The sequence below is a fragment of the Lissotriton helveticus genome, chromosome 11 (assembly GCF_964261635.1).
Source record: "Lissotriton helveticus chromosome 11, aLisHel1.1, whole genome shotgun sequence".
NCBI lineage: Eukaryota > Metazoa > Chordata > Amphibia > Caudata > Salamandridae > Lissotriton > Lissotriton helveticus.
Window position 1 is genome coordinate 658,774,563 of NC_136072.1, and position 14,269 is coordinate 658,788,831.

The following is a 14,269-nucleotide window of genomic DNA, read 5'->3' on the forward strand; positions in this document are numbered from 1 at the left end:
TTTAGGTTCAGAGGAAAAAGCACCCAGAGCTACTTTCTGAGAGCGGTTCGTCAGGTAGGAGTGCAACCAACTCAGTGCCATGTCCTCTAAGCCGATATCCTTCAATCTAAGCAACAATCTACCGTGATCCACAGTATCGAAGGCGGCAGATAGATCCAGGAGCACCAGCATGGCCGATGCTCCTGAATCCAGCGACCACCTGATTGACTCTGCTACCTCAATGAGGGCAGTTTCAGTGCTGAAACCAGCCCTGAAACTGGACTGTGTTTCGTGTAATATGCCTCTTTTTTCGATGAAACTATTAAGTTGACGTCGGATGAGTTTTTCGAGCATTTTTCCCGGGGCTGCTAGTAGGGAGATGGGGCGGAGATTGCTCAGATCATCGGGGGCGCCATTGGTTTTTTTTTTCAATGGGAGAAGAGTGGCATGTTTCCAACAGTCGGGGAACGTGCCAGTCTCGATAGACATGTTCCAGATGTGTAGAAGTGGCTCCACCGTAGCATCCGACATTCTTTTCCATAGTTTGGGAGGACAGGGATCATCAGGAGCACCAGATTTGCATTTGAGTAGTTCTTTCAGTGCCTCCTCGTAAGTGATTGGGAGGAACCGAGTTAGGGGAGGGGTAGACATCTCAATGATATCATGATCTGCCATATTTGTTGGCTCGGAGGGGGTGAAGGAATTATAGACCTTCCGGATTTTTTGGTCAAAGAAATCCGAGATATCCTCACACAGTTTACTGGAGGGAATAATTTCAGTTTCGATGGCCTTGGGTTTGAGGAAGGACTGAACTATTTTAAAAATCTCTTTACTGGGTTGTTCCGCTTGTTGAATAGAGGATATGAAGAATAGTTTTTTTGCTTTTTTTATAGAGTGATGAAGACTATGTAGGGCATTTTTATAGCAGTTTTTTGCAGATTCGGAGTAACTAGCCCGCCACTGACGTTCTAGTCTTTTGCATTTGCTTTTTTCTGCTATCAGTTCTGCGGAGAACCAGGGAGCAGATGGGGATTCTCTTCGAGAAGTGGCTATTTTGGGTGGAGCAATAGAATCTACTGTGCTACTAATCCACAAGCTACAATCAAAAGGTCTATGAGGGGGTAAAACATTTACTTTCTTTTAATAATAAATAGATAGAAAATCATGATATTCCACAGGAACCAAGATGTTTTTCCCCAAAGTGCATTACATTTACTCCTGCCCAAAAGGGGGTATTTGACAGTGAGGAGAAGGGCAGATTATTGTCATTTTAACCCAATATTTTAATGGGTTTTGCTGATATAACCAAACTACCACATATTAGCTCAAATTGGGGGGCAGTTATAATATCAAAGCAAATTGACACCTGATGTTGATTACCAATGTCAACTGAAAAGTTTGAGAAACTACTGAAACATCGAACGTTTCTCTCCCATTTACAATACCAATATGTTTCACCTTATTCCTAGATACAATAGGGATACCCATTCTTGGCAAAGGAAATTGGGAGGTAATTATAATATCGAAGCTAACTGAGTCCTGATGTTCATTAGCCATTTCGAATGCCAAAAAGATTGTTTTTTAGAAACTACTGGCATAGTCCAAATTTCGCTCTCATGTATATTATTCATATTTTCCTCCTTATTCCTAAATACAATTGGGATACCCTGTTTCTTGGCAAAAGATAAATCCATAAAGTTACCAGTGGCACAAGAATCAACCAATACGTCAACAGAAATGCTATTGTTTGTGTCCCTTTTCAAGTATTTGATGAGGAGTTCGCACCAGTGCTGCCTAAATCTGAAAATACCTTTATATCCAAATTACCTGGAAATTTGGACTCTACAATTACCGGGCTCACGTGATTTCCTACCTTTTTAGGGATTGAATATGCAACTCTAGACCTTTCCTTGGGCTGACTAGTATAATATTTAATAAAATGTCCTGCTTTCCCACAATACAGGTAAAAGTTCTTGTCTCTATGCCTTTGTCTTTCATCACGAGAAAGTGGACCACAGATTCTCCCTATTTGCATGGGTATTGGTTCCTCTACCACCTTATTTTCATTATTTGTTTGTTTGAGCTGCAAACTTTCTAGGTTCAACTCTCCCTCAGTCAGACTTTCTTTCTACCAGTCTGTTATCTAGTCGGACTGCCAGGTCAATATGTTCCCCACAATCATCAGGTGGAGCTGCTACTTCAGCCAGTAAACCCTTCAGGTCATCTCACAATCCTCTATAAAACATACAAGCTCTCTTCTCCTTAGGCCAACCTGATTACACAACCCATCTATTAAAGGTGGTCAAATGAGTTACAAGATCCTGGTTTCCTTGTTTTAAATTCAATAGTTCAGTCTCTATGGACTGCATAAATACATGTTTATCAGGGCCGGACTGGGACCCGAAATCGGCCCTGGCAAAGTGCTCAGCCGGCCCCCCCTATACCCTGGGGGTGCGACCGCACTCTTTGCCAGGGCCGGTTTTCGGCTGATTTTGTTACAGGGCCGTTTTTGCAGCTATGCTGCAAAAAACGGCCCTGTAATAAAAACGGCCCCCTGGGGCCCAAAACCGGCCCCCACCCATGCGGCCGACCGGGGGATTGCCCGGTGCCTGCAACGGCCAGTTCGGGCCTGATGTTTATCAAACAACTTCCTCATCCCAGTATTGAACTCTTTATAATCATATAATACTGGATCAATATTTTCCACTAATGGAATCGACCATGAAGCTGCAGTTCTTTCCAGTTAAGACAGGATGAATGCCACTTGAGATTGGTCATTTAGAAAACACATTGGTTTTCACATAATATCAAATGGCATTGATGTAAAAAGGTGGCAAACTTAGACGATCCCCCATTAAATAATTCAGGAGCAGCCATCGGACCACTAAATGGTGTAAAAACCTGAATGACTGGGTTTGACACTTTATACCCACCTCTGCACCTCCTTTAACATCTGCGGTATGCACATCTGACAAAACAAAAGTAGGGTTTTTTTTAAAAGAGGTTTGATTTGACCCTTCCATCTAGACATAGTTTTAAGCCTAGTCCCTGTATCCTGTGAAAATATGCTGGAAATCATGTAACAGTTGTGCGAGCTTATATGTACCATTTGGAGACTGTTGTACTGCCTGTATTAAATGCTTGATTCTATTCTGTAAAGAGATTATTACTGCTCTTATATCATCCCGTGAAGAGTTCCGGCATTCCATTTCGCTCAGACAAGAATATTAAACTTGGGCCGGTAATTCTGTAACATCTGAATACAACTAATGCGTAAGCTGCTTGCACAATATTTCGGGAGTGGCACGTGAATTTCAGACGCTGATTCCCTACACCACCTAGAGTCCTGTTACCAGTAGAGAAGTGGGGAAAAACTCTTGGAGACAACAGCACCCATTGGAAGGGGGAAGTGGAGAAAACACAAAAATGGTGCTCCAGGGTCCCTTCAAGTTAACTCTATCAATCCATGATATTAGGGATTCCTTCATTGCTCTACGTTCGTCATGTGTCTAAAAAAACAAGTGTAACAGAAGTTTAGGACCTTCACCTCTAATGCATGAATAACTCTGATTAGCTTAATGGCTGGTAGTGCATATCTGTTACAGAGCACCTCCCACTTTCCCTCGTGAATGTAGGGGCAGGAACCCAATAAATGCAGTGTAATCTTAAGAGATAGAAGTAATACAGGATACTAAGTTAATTTAGATAACAAATATTCCAATTATACAAACCCCGAATGTTGCCCAATAATACCCAAGTGCTTAAAAATAGTGACCTCTAAGGGAGTGGCATTGGACCGTTATTACCTAATTCCTCACAAGTCTCACAAGAATCACCCTAAATAGCTTCAGTGACTGAGAAAGTTCCCGGAAATGGCTGAACCAAAAAAGTGCTTCAAATAATTAACGTTCACACTTAATTATGTTGTTCAGCAAAAATATATCCATTAACAGTATTTTACTTCTTTTGCTGACTGCATATGTCAATATACATTGATAGTTTTTTTCTTTTGTAGAATGCCAAAGTCTGCATCTATTAAAGTTGTGGAATCCCCATGGAGAATGGTGATAAATATCCCAGATCTCTTTAATGCATGCATCTTACCAAATTAGATTAGTCAGCTGTCAGTAAATGCTTTTGTACTCTCCTCTCCACAGGCGCATTGAAAATGAGAAGCAATCATAAACACAGATGAGACGTGCAGTACCAACAACAGTGCAGGAACAGGAAGTGAAGATACTGAAGGAAAACTTCCACAGGTCTCAGAATAAGACGCAGACTGACCTGAGCAAAAGGGAAGTCAGCAGTAGCAAGGCCACTGAGGCAACAAAAGTAAATTTAGATTAGAAACAAACAATTTCAGACGCCAAAGGGTTTCTGAGTGCGGCTTTTATGCTACTGCATTCAGGAACCTGAGCACAACTAGTGTGGCTTCCGAGAGGCAGACCAACACAGGGGACGCATAAAGACTAGACTGCATCCCTTGCCTCGGCCCATTTCCTTATGTACGGGTTGTTGGTTGAGCCGCATGCCAGAAGCAGAGATGAAGGGCAGCAACCATGCCAGAAACAGTAGCAAGGCCAGCACCAATCATTGCAACCCACTGATACTGCAACACAATCCCATAGAAAATAATGGAGGTAGGAAGTTGAAATAAAACCTCGAAGGAAATAATGTTAATTGATTATAAATTCAATTAATTCGAATAGTTTCACATATAAATACATAACATGTAAAGTAAAAAACATATAAACATAAAATATATTTATTTTTAATCATAAAGTATTTTCCCACAACTTTTCGTGAATTTATAAATTTATAAATGTAAAAAAATGTCTTATTGACAATGTTTAAGTAATTCTATACCAGGGATCTCCAATGAGTAGCTTAATGAGCTCTCCAGCTAACAGTAAGTAGCTTACCTGTGTGCATCTGAGCCTACTATATTGGACCGTTTTGCTTGATTTAATCAATATATGTATGCCAAAACTATGTATATAAGACAGAATGTATGTATTTTCAGACTTCATAAGCTGATTTTTGAGTGATAAGTCATGTGAGGAGTCTTATAACTAGTATTACTACTTTCATGTCAGGTGCACTGAAGCTGGGGCTGGCATGTTTTACCCATTTGTAGAGGCTTTCCAAAGCGTACAATGCATTTTAGCGTACAATGCATTTTTACAATACCGCTGGCAGCCCTACCTGATGCAAGAGGTGATAATTGCTGGTAATCTGGCATAAGGTGGCCACTAATATAACCTTGTCAGATGTGGTCACTATTTCAACACTAGTAATATTAGTAGCTATAAATGATTGCATTTAACATAAGTAGCTCTTATTACCCAAAAGGTTGGCGATCCCAGTACTACACATTACATTTAATAATTACTAATACATAATTTTTTTTTTTAAATCACGTGGACATATATTTTCCATTTAAACAGCAAAAAGATCATTTTAAGTTAATTTAATATATTCAAGTTAAAGATTTATTTTACAAGTAAGGTAACAGTGATGTAGCATTTGTTTAATATTTTTCTATGATTAAAATAAATATCTAACATTAATTCACAATAATATTTGGCCGTACAAATATTTGTACGAATTTATTATTAAATGTAATAAACTATTAATTATAATGTAAATTAATTTTAGATGTGTTTTAAATGTGCATCAAAATTAACCTAATTTGTATGAAAGTTTATTTACGATTTTATTTAACTATTTGAACAAGTTATTTACCTTATCTAATGTCTTATCTGGTAGAGACTATATCTAGCTGCAGATTCCTTGTCTTAGAATTTTACCAGGTATCAGATTTGATCTGGAAGATTTTTCTTGATCAGTACCCCTGTGCACCGTTAGGTGGCATTGATCGCTCCACGTACGTCATCGTCCGTGTCGGATATAACGTCATGGTACCTATATAGGGGCACCCAGGCGTACTGATCTCAAGTGCTAAGTCATGAAGTACACAAACTACTGGTGTGAATAAACTAGGGCTCGGAAAGGCTTAAGCCAGTACCTAGTAATCCATTCACAGAGTGGGGAGGATGGGTGGGTCGGTAAAGAATCTGTGGCTTAATATAGGGGCATATTTAAAAGGATTGTCGCTAAGCAGTTTTCACGCTGCTTAGCAACAATTTTTTTACTGCTGCGTTTGCAAAGTCCTAACGCCATGTTTGTGACATATTTACAATATGGCGCTATGTGGCATTAGGATCAGCTAGAGGTCATGAAAGATGACGCTAACTCCAGCGCCAAGGCATATAAAAACTATATGTTAGCGTGAAAAAAATTACAGATGGCCACTTAGTGGCAAGAAAGTCCACTCTATCCGGCTCTTAACATTTATTCAAGATATTTATTTTCACCCTGGACGCTCGACCCCATGTCATAGCTTAGCCTTTTTACATGTCTCATATTGGGCCTTCTATGCTTTTCCTTTGTCACCCTACAGGTCGCTTGGTGTCCCGAGTGGTGACTTGTAATTAGCAGTGCATCAAACCTGCTTAATCCTGAAGTGCCCCATCATTGGGCTTTTGTTCAAGGTCTATATATTTGCGGACTTTGATCTTTTACTTTATCAGGTAGTATAATACCCCAAAAAAATACCATTTCTGGTATCTTTCCCATAGTGTTTTTTTGTTAAACTAATATATATTTTAATGTCTGTTCCCCAATAGTTCTTACAAATGAAGATTGTGATTTAAATCCTTATCAAACCGAAGTCGTCATCTACCATTAGCTTCCACAATAAATTGTTCATTTGTAGGTAAATAGACCCCCCACGACTTATCAATTGCTTTTGCACCTAGGTGCATTACTTGCTACTGCCTCAATAAAGCACTTCCCTGTTATTTTCTTTCCAGTCTTGAGTTTTATGCACCCCTACGAGTAACTTCCTTTGTGTCATCTTGCGCCCATTCTTAACTGTTCCTTTAGGTAAGGACCCATAGTTTTCTTTCTTCACCTTTAAACATGTTCACTGAAGGTTCTGATCACATGGGGATGCCTAAGTGGATCTATATCTTATGCTGTTTCATCCTTCCACGTTTCCCTCTTTCCTTCTTTCTGCACAAATTCATCTCTTGCACGATATTTTCGTCTGGTGGCTTGATTATGTATTTCACCTTTCCATAAAAACATCTTCCTTTTTGTGAACCTATGCCAGCTTTTTTCCATTCATTGCCTCCACCTACAAGTAGTCTCTTTCATCAATGACAGTGTACTGGAGTGTGCAATATGTTTTTTGTAATCATAATGTTTAAATTGTTTTCTTTTAGAATCTTCAAGTGGTTCTCCAGAAGAAGGCGTGTGTAACGCCGAAACGCGCGTAGAGATTACCATTTAACCCACTGTTTTTGTAATTCAATTTTGTTTTAACTGTTTATTGTCTATGTATTATATTCATATTATTTTATGTCTTTTGACATAGTTGTTATTTAATGTAACATTGCCACCCCATGTGGTTTTTATCCTTTATGTGTATTTTTGTGTTTTTAAATAAATGACCAATATACTTTTTAAATTCTATTGCTGTTATTTGCTCAGTACACTGTCGCGTTTGTTATACATGTGTTGCTGTACCTGATAACCTTCAGGACCCTCAAGTTGCCTAGGATTTGTTACATTTGAAATATTATTGCCCTGACCTAGGAACTTGTTACTAGCTACAGGGGGTCCCCTTTTTCTATTTATATCAAGAAAGTCCACTCTAGTCATCCTAACGTCACTTTTCAGCATCTAGCGGGGAAAAAAAATACAAATACGCCGCTAAGGAAAAAAACAATCTGAAGGCAGAATGGAGCAGCCTGGACAAAGTGCAGCACAGGATAATAACACCCCCCTCCCCCCCCGACCCCACCAACACCAGGATGACTAGCCAGAGTCCAAGGGGAATAGAAAGAGGAAATGCAGATTGAATCAGGAGGATAATGAGATCCTGACTGCGGAAGGGATGGAGAATCAACACCAGCTCTTCTTCAGCTCCAAGGTGTCATAGGGGACCAAAAACGCTATATGGCAGTCCATAGTCAACTAGGTGAACTTTGTCATAGAAGTGAAGAGGACAGTGATGGACTGCAAGAAGTGCTGGCATGATGCCAAGCAAAAAACTAGGCAGAAACTTGCAAGCAATCGACAAACAGCATTGCAGACCGGAGGCGGGAGTCCAGTGCCCCAGGTGGAGCTCAATCCCTTGGATGAGCTGGTGTCCGCAGAAATCTGTGTGACGTCGTGGTTGGAGTAGAGGGAAAGGACAGTGCTGACCATGACCAACTACATCAACAACAGGGTAAGTACCAACAAGGGACAAGGGGGGAAATATGTCATGTTGTACAGTCTATGCACCTATGCCTCAGGGCTCGCCTACACTGTGGGGCTTAGTTACAAGCCCCTTGCGCATCCGCTGTGTCACTTGTAGCATGGAAAAAGTGAAGTTCTGGCAGCGCTAGGTGCCTGTAAATATGCCCCTGTGTGCATGTCAAACGGTAGCCACCCAGATACTCATGGGCTTATTTCCAAGCGCTGTGCGCTGCCGGTACCTCACCTTTTCCCTTATTAAAAGTGACATACCAGTGGCAGAAGGAGCATGTAAATAAGCCCTTCATGCATAGAAACAATGACAAGTGAACAGTCATGTGTCTTTTTAGCACAAATGTTTGCATTAGGTAGTGTTTCTAGTCTCACAGTCGTCCTATAATAACACACATTGTGATAGCAGCCAGTTGTAAAGATCTGGGGCCCGATGTAGGTAATTCTGATTTACCGACTCTAGAATACCGAATTTTACCGATTCGGTATTCTAGAATTGGTAAATCAGATGTAGGAAAAAATTCGGTAATTTTTACCGAATCTGTATGATTCTGTAATTACCGAATCAGCATTTACCGATTCGGTAATTGCCATTGATTTCTATGGGCTTTGAGGCCCATAGGAATCAATGTCAATTACCGAATCGGTAAATACCGATTCGGTAAAATTACTGAATTTGCAAGGGGGGCAGGGTGTCACTTTGACACCCTGTTGCACCCCTGATTCTGGCTTGTGTGCCATGAGGCACACAAACATGCCCTTAGGGCATGTATGTGTGCCACATGGCACAGGTGTACATGCACAGATGTGCATGTACACAGTAATTCGTTATTTACCATTACATAGTATGTCACGGTAAATAACGAATTCTTAAGGGCCGGTGGCACTGTTTTCAGTGCCACCTACATCACAAAGTAGCGATTCGGTACATTTACCGATTCGGTAATTTACAGAATCTGTATATTTACCGAATCTGTAAATATACCGAATCGGTAAATTTAAGGCCCCCTACATCTGAGACTCCAAATACCGGTTGGTAACGGGCGAAATCAGCAGTTACCGACCGGTATTTGGCCTCCTAAATCTGGCCGATGGTGTTTTACTGTACTAACTATTGGGCATATATACTATAATCTAGCGTAGCTCAGTGTTACAAATAATTGGTACTGGGGTGCTCCATCAGTATAGAAATCCAGGTGTGCGTGGTATGCACAACAATATGACTCACTCCTGCAAGTCCCTTAGTGCTGTTGCTTCAAAAATTTATTTGTACCAGCACAGCTACCCTTGTGCCATTTTGGAAGGGTGTCTGCGCTGCAGTGGCAAATGTTGATGAGCAGGAAGGGACACTTTCCTACACATAAACAATCCTCACATGTGTTTTGCTATGTCTATGTGTGCAGCAGAATGCAACACACATGGAAAGAGCAAACATTGAGGAGAAATGTATAATTATGTGTTCACATTTTGCTATTCTAAGAAGAGGGCCCTAATTTGCAAGGCCCTTGCGCTGCTGTTGCATCATTTTTAATATGGTAAAAAGAGACATAGTGGCAGGGTAGGGGCTTGAAAATAAAGGTCCCAGTATTTACCTGTCCTTAGTTTTTGGTGCTGGCCCAGCCTTGCAAATATGGGACAGTTTATAAATTCAATGGCTGTTGTAGTGCAATGCTCACTGAAACACCAATTGCACGTCCCTTTCACACTAAGTGAAATGTGAAAAGGGACCTCATCTACAAGGTGATGTTAATCAACTTTCAGTGGCTTCATGCTGCATTGCAAATAGGGAGAAGGGGATTTAGCCACCAGAAAGTCGCCAAAAGTGATGTTTTGGTGGCAATATCACCTTTTATTTATGCCCCTGGGTTGAGGGGTGAAAGCTACCTAAGTCCATCCGTGGAACATGGGCCTTAGATTAAAATCAAGTGAGGCAGGATGTAAATCATACTTTCACAAATGTTTGAAAGGGACATATACCCTAGAGTATGTTTCATCCCTGTGCACACCCCTGTGCTGCTGTAAAAAGGTCAACTGTGCAGCAATGTAGCCATTCCAGAACCCTGCCTCAAAGTTGTCTGTGTTGCTGCTTACCTGTTGTAATCATTGCCAGTGCAGGGGAAGCACAAGTGGAGGGCATGCTTTCTTAGTATGGGGCTGTCCTGTGTATATGAAAATATGCTGAGTTGAAAAGATAAAGTGCCTGCAGCGCCATGTCTAGTCAAAATCTTCTCAAAAGGACCCTCTGTAGTTACATCTCACCAACCCAATGAACACCGTCATCTGGGGTGCTGCATGACATATGAAAAACCAAAGGGGATGATGGACGGAGCGTTGACAATACAAACACTCACCCCCAGTCAGCTTCCCAGGACCAGTTTCTGGCATTACAGCCGTCTTCAGCCGGGCTTGCTTGAATCCAGTGGCAAAGTGAGCAAGGGACTCACGTCTGAGCATACCCTGCCAACTTAGGGCGAACAACGAAAAACCAAAGGGGATGATGGACGGAGCGTTAACAATACAAACACTCACCCCCAGTCAACTGATCTGAGTTTAATCCTACACCGTTCTTTAGCTCACTCCGCCACCCCAGTTCAGACATGGTGTTAGACGGACCGGGAGGGTCGGCCGAGGATACGGGGAGAGGTCTCCGGGGAGAGCCGTCTCCAGTGAATCGTACAGACAAGTAACTTCCCCCCCACAGACGGACACCACACAACGATAAAGTTCAACGATACTTTATAGACAATTCTTCAAGTACGGTAGAATGGTACAAGGAGGTCTGGACTCAGGGGTCCCCTCTATTCTGGTCTCTGTGTGGGAAAAGGGTAGCGGGACAGTCTTGTTACCAAAAAGATGGAAAATAGCTCTCAATCCTCGAGCTCGGTGGTGTAGATGAACGGGCCGCGGCGGAGCCAGCAGGTCCCGAGATGGATGAAGGAAGACGACGGTCCGCGGCAGAGCCAGCAGGTCCCGATGAAGGTGGTGGTTACAAACGGTCCGCGGCCACGCCAGCAGGTCCCGACGATGATGAAGGATAGGGTGGTTCCCAAAGCCGCGGCAGCGCCAGCAGGCAAGACGAGGGTGCACAAGACAGAGCTACGGCAGCGCCAGTAGTCCGTCAAGGATGAGTTCTTCTTTGCGTCTCTCGACTCCAAGATACAACTCCCCTCCTGCTCTGGAGCTGCCCCAGTTATAGGGCTGGTGTGCTTTGATGTCCGGACCCTCGCACTTGGAGGTCGGGAGGTCCGGGATGAGGGGGTTCAGACACCCAGCAGGGGGGTGGAGCCAGCGCCCGGGGAGGCGATGGGCGAGCGGCACTTGGCGGGGGAGAGCCATCGACACCTCCTGCTCCCATTGACTGACCAAGTAGCCCGCTCACCTCCTGGGTGGATGTTGGTGCCGGAATGTCTGAGGCCTGGCCAGGCCCAGGGTCGAGGTCGATCGGGGGCCAGGCGGCCTCGTGGTGGAGTGTCCAAGATGGCGCCCAGGAGGGGTGCGCAGGCCGGTAGTGGGTCGGCCTACGCGGTCAACAGGTTCGAGTGTAGGGGTCCCTGCGGGGACGGTGGACGTGCAATGGTGGTGTGTGGTACTTGCGTGGCTGGTTCGGGCCTGGTTGGGCCGGGGGAGAGCGGCCCTTCATGTGGCCTGTCCAACATGCGTCCCCCCCAGCTGAAGGCGGGGAGAGTTACCCATTCTCTTGGGGACTCTTCTCGTCGAGGCGGAAGAACCGGGACAGGCCATCTGCGTTGGCGTGATCGGGCCCAGGCCGATGTTCAACTGTGAAGTCCATCCCTTGTAGGGAGATGGACCAGCGTAGTAACTTCGGGTTTTCCCCCCGCATCTGCATCAGCCACTGCAGGGGGCGGTGGTCGGTCTGTACCCGAAAGGGTGTGCCAAAAAGGTAGGGCCGGAGCTTCTTGAGGGCCCATACCACCGCGAAGGCCTCCCTCTCTATGGTGCTCCAGCGTTGTTCCCGTGGTAGGAGTCGCCGGCTGATGAAGGCCACCGGCTGGTCATGGCCTTCGGGGTTCACTTGGGACAGGACTGCCCCAATGCCATGGTCGGAGGCATCCGTCTGGACGATGAACTCCCGGCTGTAGTCGGGGGCCTGGAGCACAGGGGCGGAGCACATGGCGGCTTTCAATTGTTCAAATGCAGCTTGACACTCTGGGGTCCAGTTGACTTTCTGGGGCTGATTTTTTGACGTGAGCTCTGTGAGGGGCCTCACGATAGTACCATAGTCTTTCACGAACCTTCGGTAATAGCCCGTGAGGCCCAGGAAGGCTCGTACCTCGGTCTGGGTAGTGGGGGGCTGCCAGGACTGGATGGCGGCAATTTTTAGCTGCAGAGGGGCCACCAGGCCGCTTCCCACCTGGTGCCCGAGGTAGGTTACAGACCCTTGCCCAATTTGACATTTGCTGGCCTTGATCGTGAGGCCAGCTTGCTGAAGGGCGTGCAGTACTGCTCGGAGGTGGTGGAGGTGCTCGGACCACTGGTTGCTGTATACAGCGATGTCGTCTAAGTAGGCGGCGCTGAATCCTTCGAGCCCCGCCAGGACCTGATTGACGAGCCGTTGGAACGTTGCTGGGGCATTCTTCATGCCGAAGGGCATGACTGTGAAATGGTAATGGCCATCGGGCGTGGAAAAGGCAGAACGTTCTTGTGCCCGGGGTGTGAGGCCGATTTGCCAGTAGCCCGCCGTTAGGTCGAAGATACTGAGGTAGCGGGCAGCTCCCATGCGGTCGATTAGTTCATCTGCCCGGGGGATGGGATGTGCGTCTGTCCTGGTGACCGCATTCAAGCCCCGGTAGTCGACGCAGAACCGGAGTTCTGGTGTGGTGCCGGGGGCAGCTGCTTTGGGGACCAGTACTACAGGGCTGGCCCAGGGGCTGTCTGAGGGCTCGATGACCCCGAGCGTGAGCATTTTGGCTACTTCCTCCTGGATGCAGGCCCGTACCCGATCTGGCACGCGGTAGGCCCGGTGGCGGATAGGGGGGCTGTCCCCCGTGTCCACATCGTGCGTACACCAGGAAGTGACACCTGGGGTGAGGGAGAACAGGCTGGCGAATTGTGACAGGAGAACTTGGCACTCCTGGTGTTGCTCTCGGGTGAGGGCCTCTGAGAGTCGGACCCCATCTACGGAACCGTCTTTCTCCCGCGTTCGTAGGAGGTCCGGGAGGGGCTCGGAGTCCTCTTCAGCCCCATTGTCTGTGGCCATCAGGAGGCTGAGTTCTGTCCGTACAAAGTGCGGTTTCAGTCTGTTAGCGTGGAGGACCCGGAGGGGGTTCCGGGAAGATTCCAAGTCGATGAGATAGGTAGCCGGACCCTTGCGCTCGACCACTTTGAAGGGCCCTGTCCACTTGTCTTGTAGGGCGCAGGGTTCGGTGGGGGACATCACCCATACCTGTTGCCCAGGTTCAAATTCGATGGAGGAGGCATTCCGGTCATACCACCTTTTCATGTCCTCCTGACTGGCCTCTAGGTTGGCTTTTGCTAGTTCTCGGAATCGCCGGGTCTGGTTGCGGAGTGTTAGGAGGTAGCGGAAAACATCTGGTGGGTTCTTTAGAGGGGGCATCTCCCAGCCTTCCTTAACTAGGCTGAGCGGCCCGCGCACGGGGTGTCCATATAGCAGTTCAAATGGGCTGAAGCCCAGGGACTTCTGGGGAACCTCTCGATATGCGAAGAGAAGGCACGGTAACAGTACATCCCACTGGCGACGGAGGGGCTCTTCCAACCCCCCGATCATCCCTTTGAGCGTGCGGTTGAACCGCTCAACGAGTCCGTTTCCTTGAGGGTGATAGGGGGTCGTGAACCGGTAGGTAACCCCGCACTGTTGCCAGAGAGATTTCATATATTTCGAAATAAAGTTCGTGCCTCTGTCACTGACGACCTCCCGGGGGAAGCCCACCCGGGAGAAGATCCCCATCAGAGCCCGGCCGACTACCGGGGCTGTCACAGTCCGCAGGGGAAC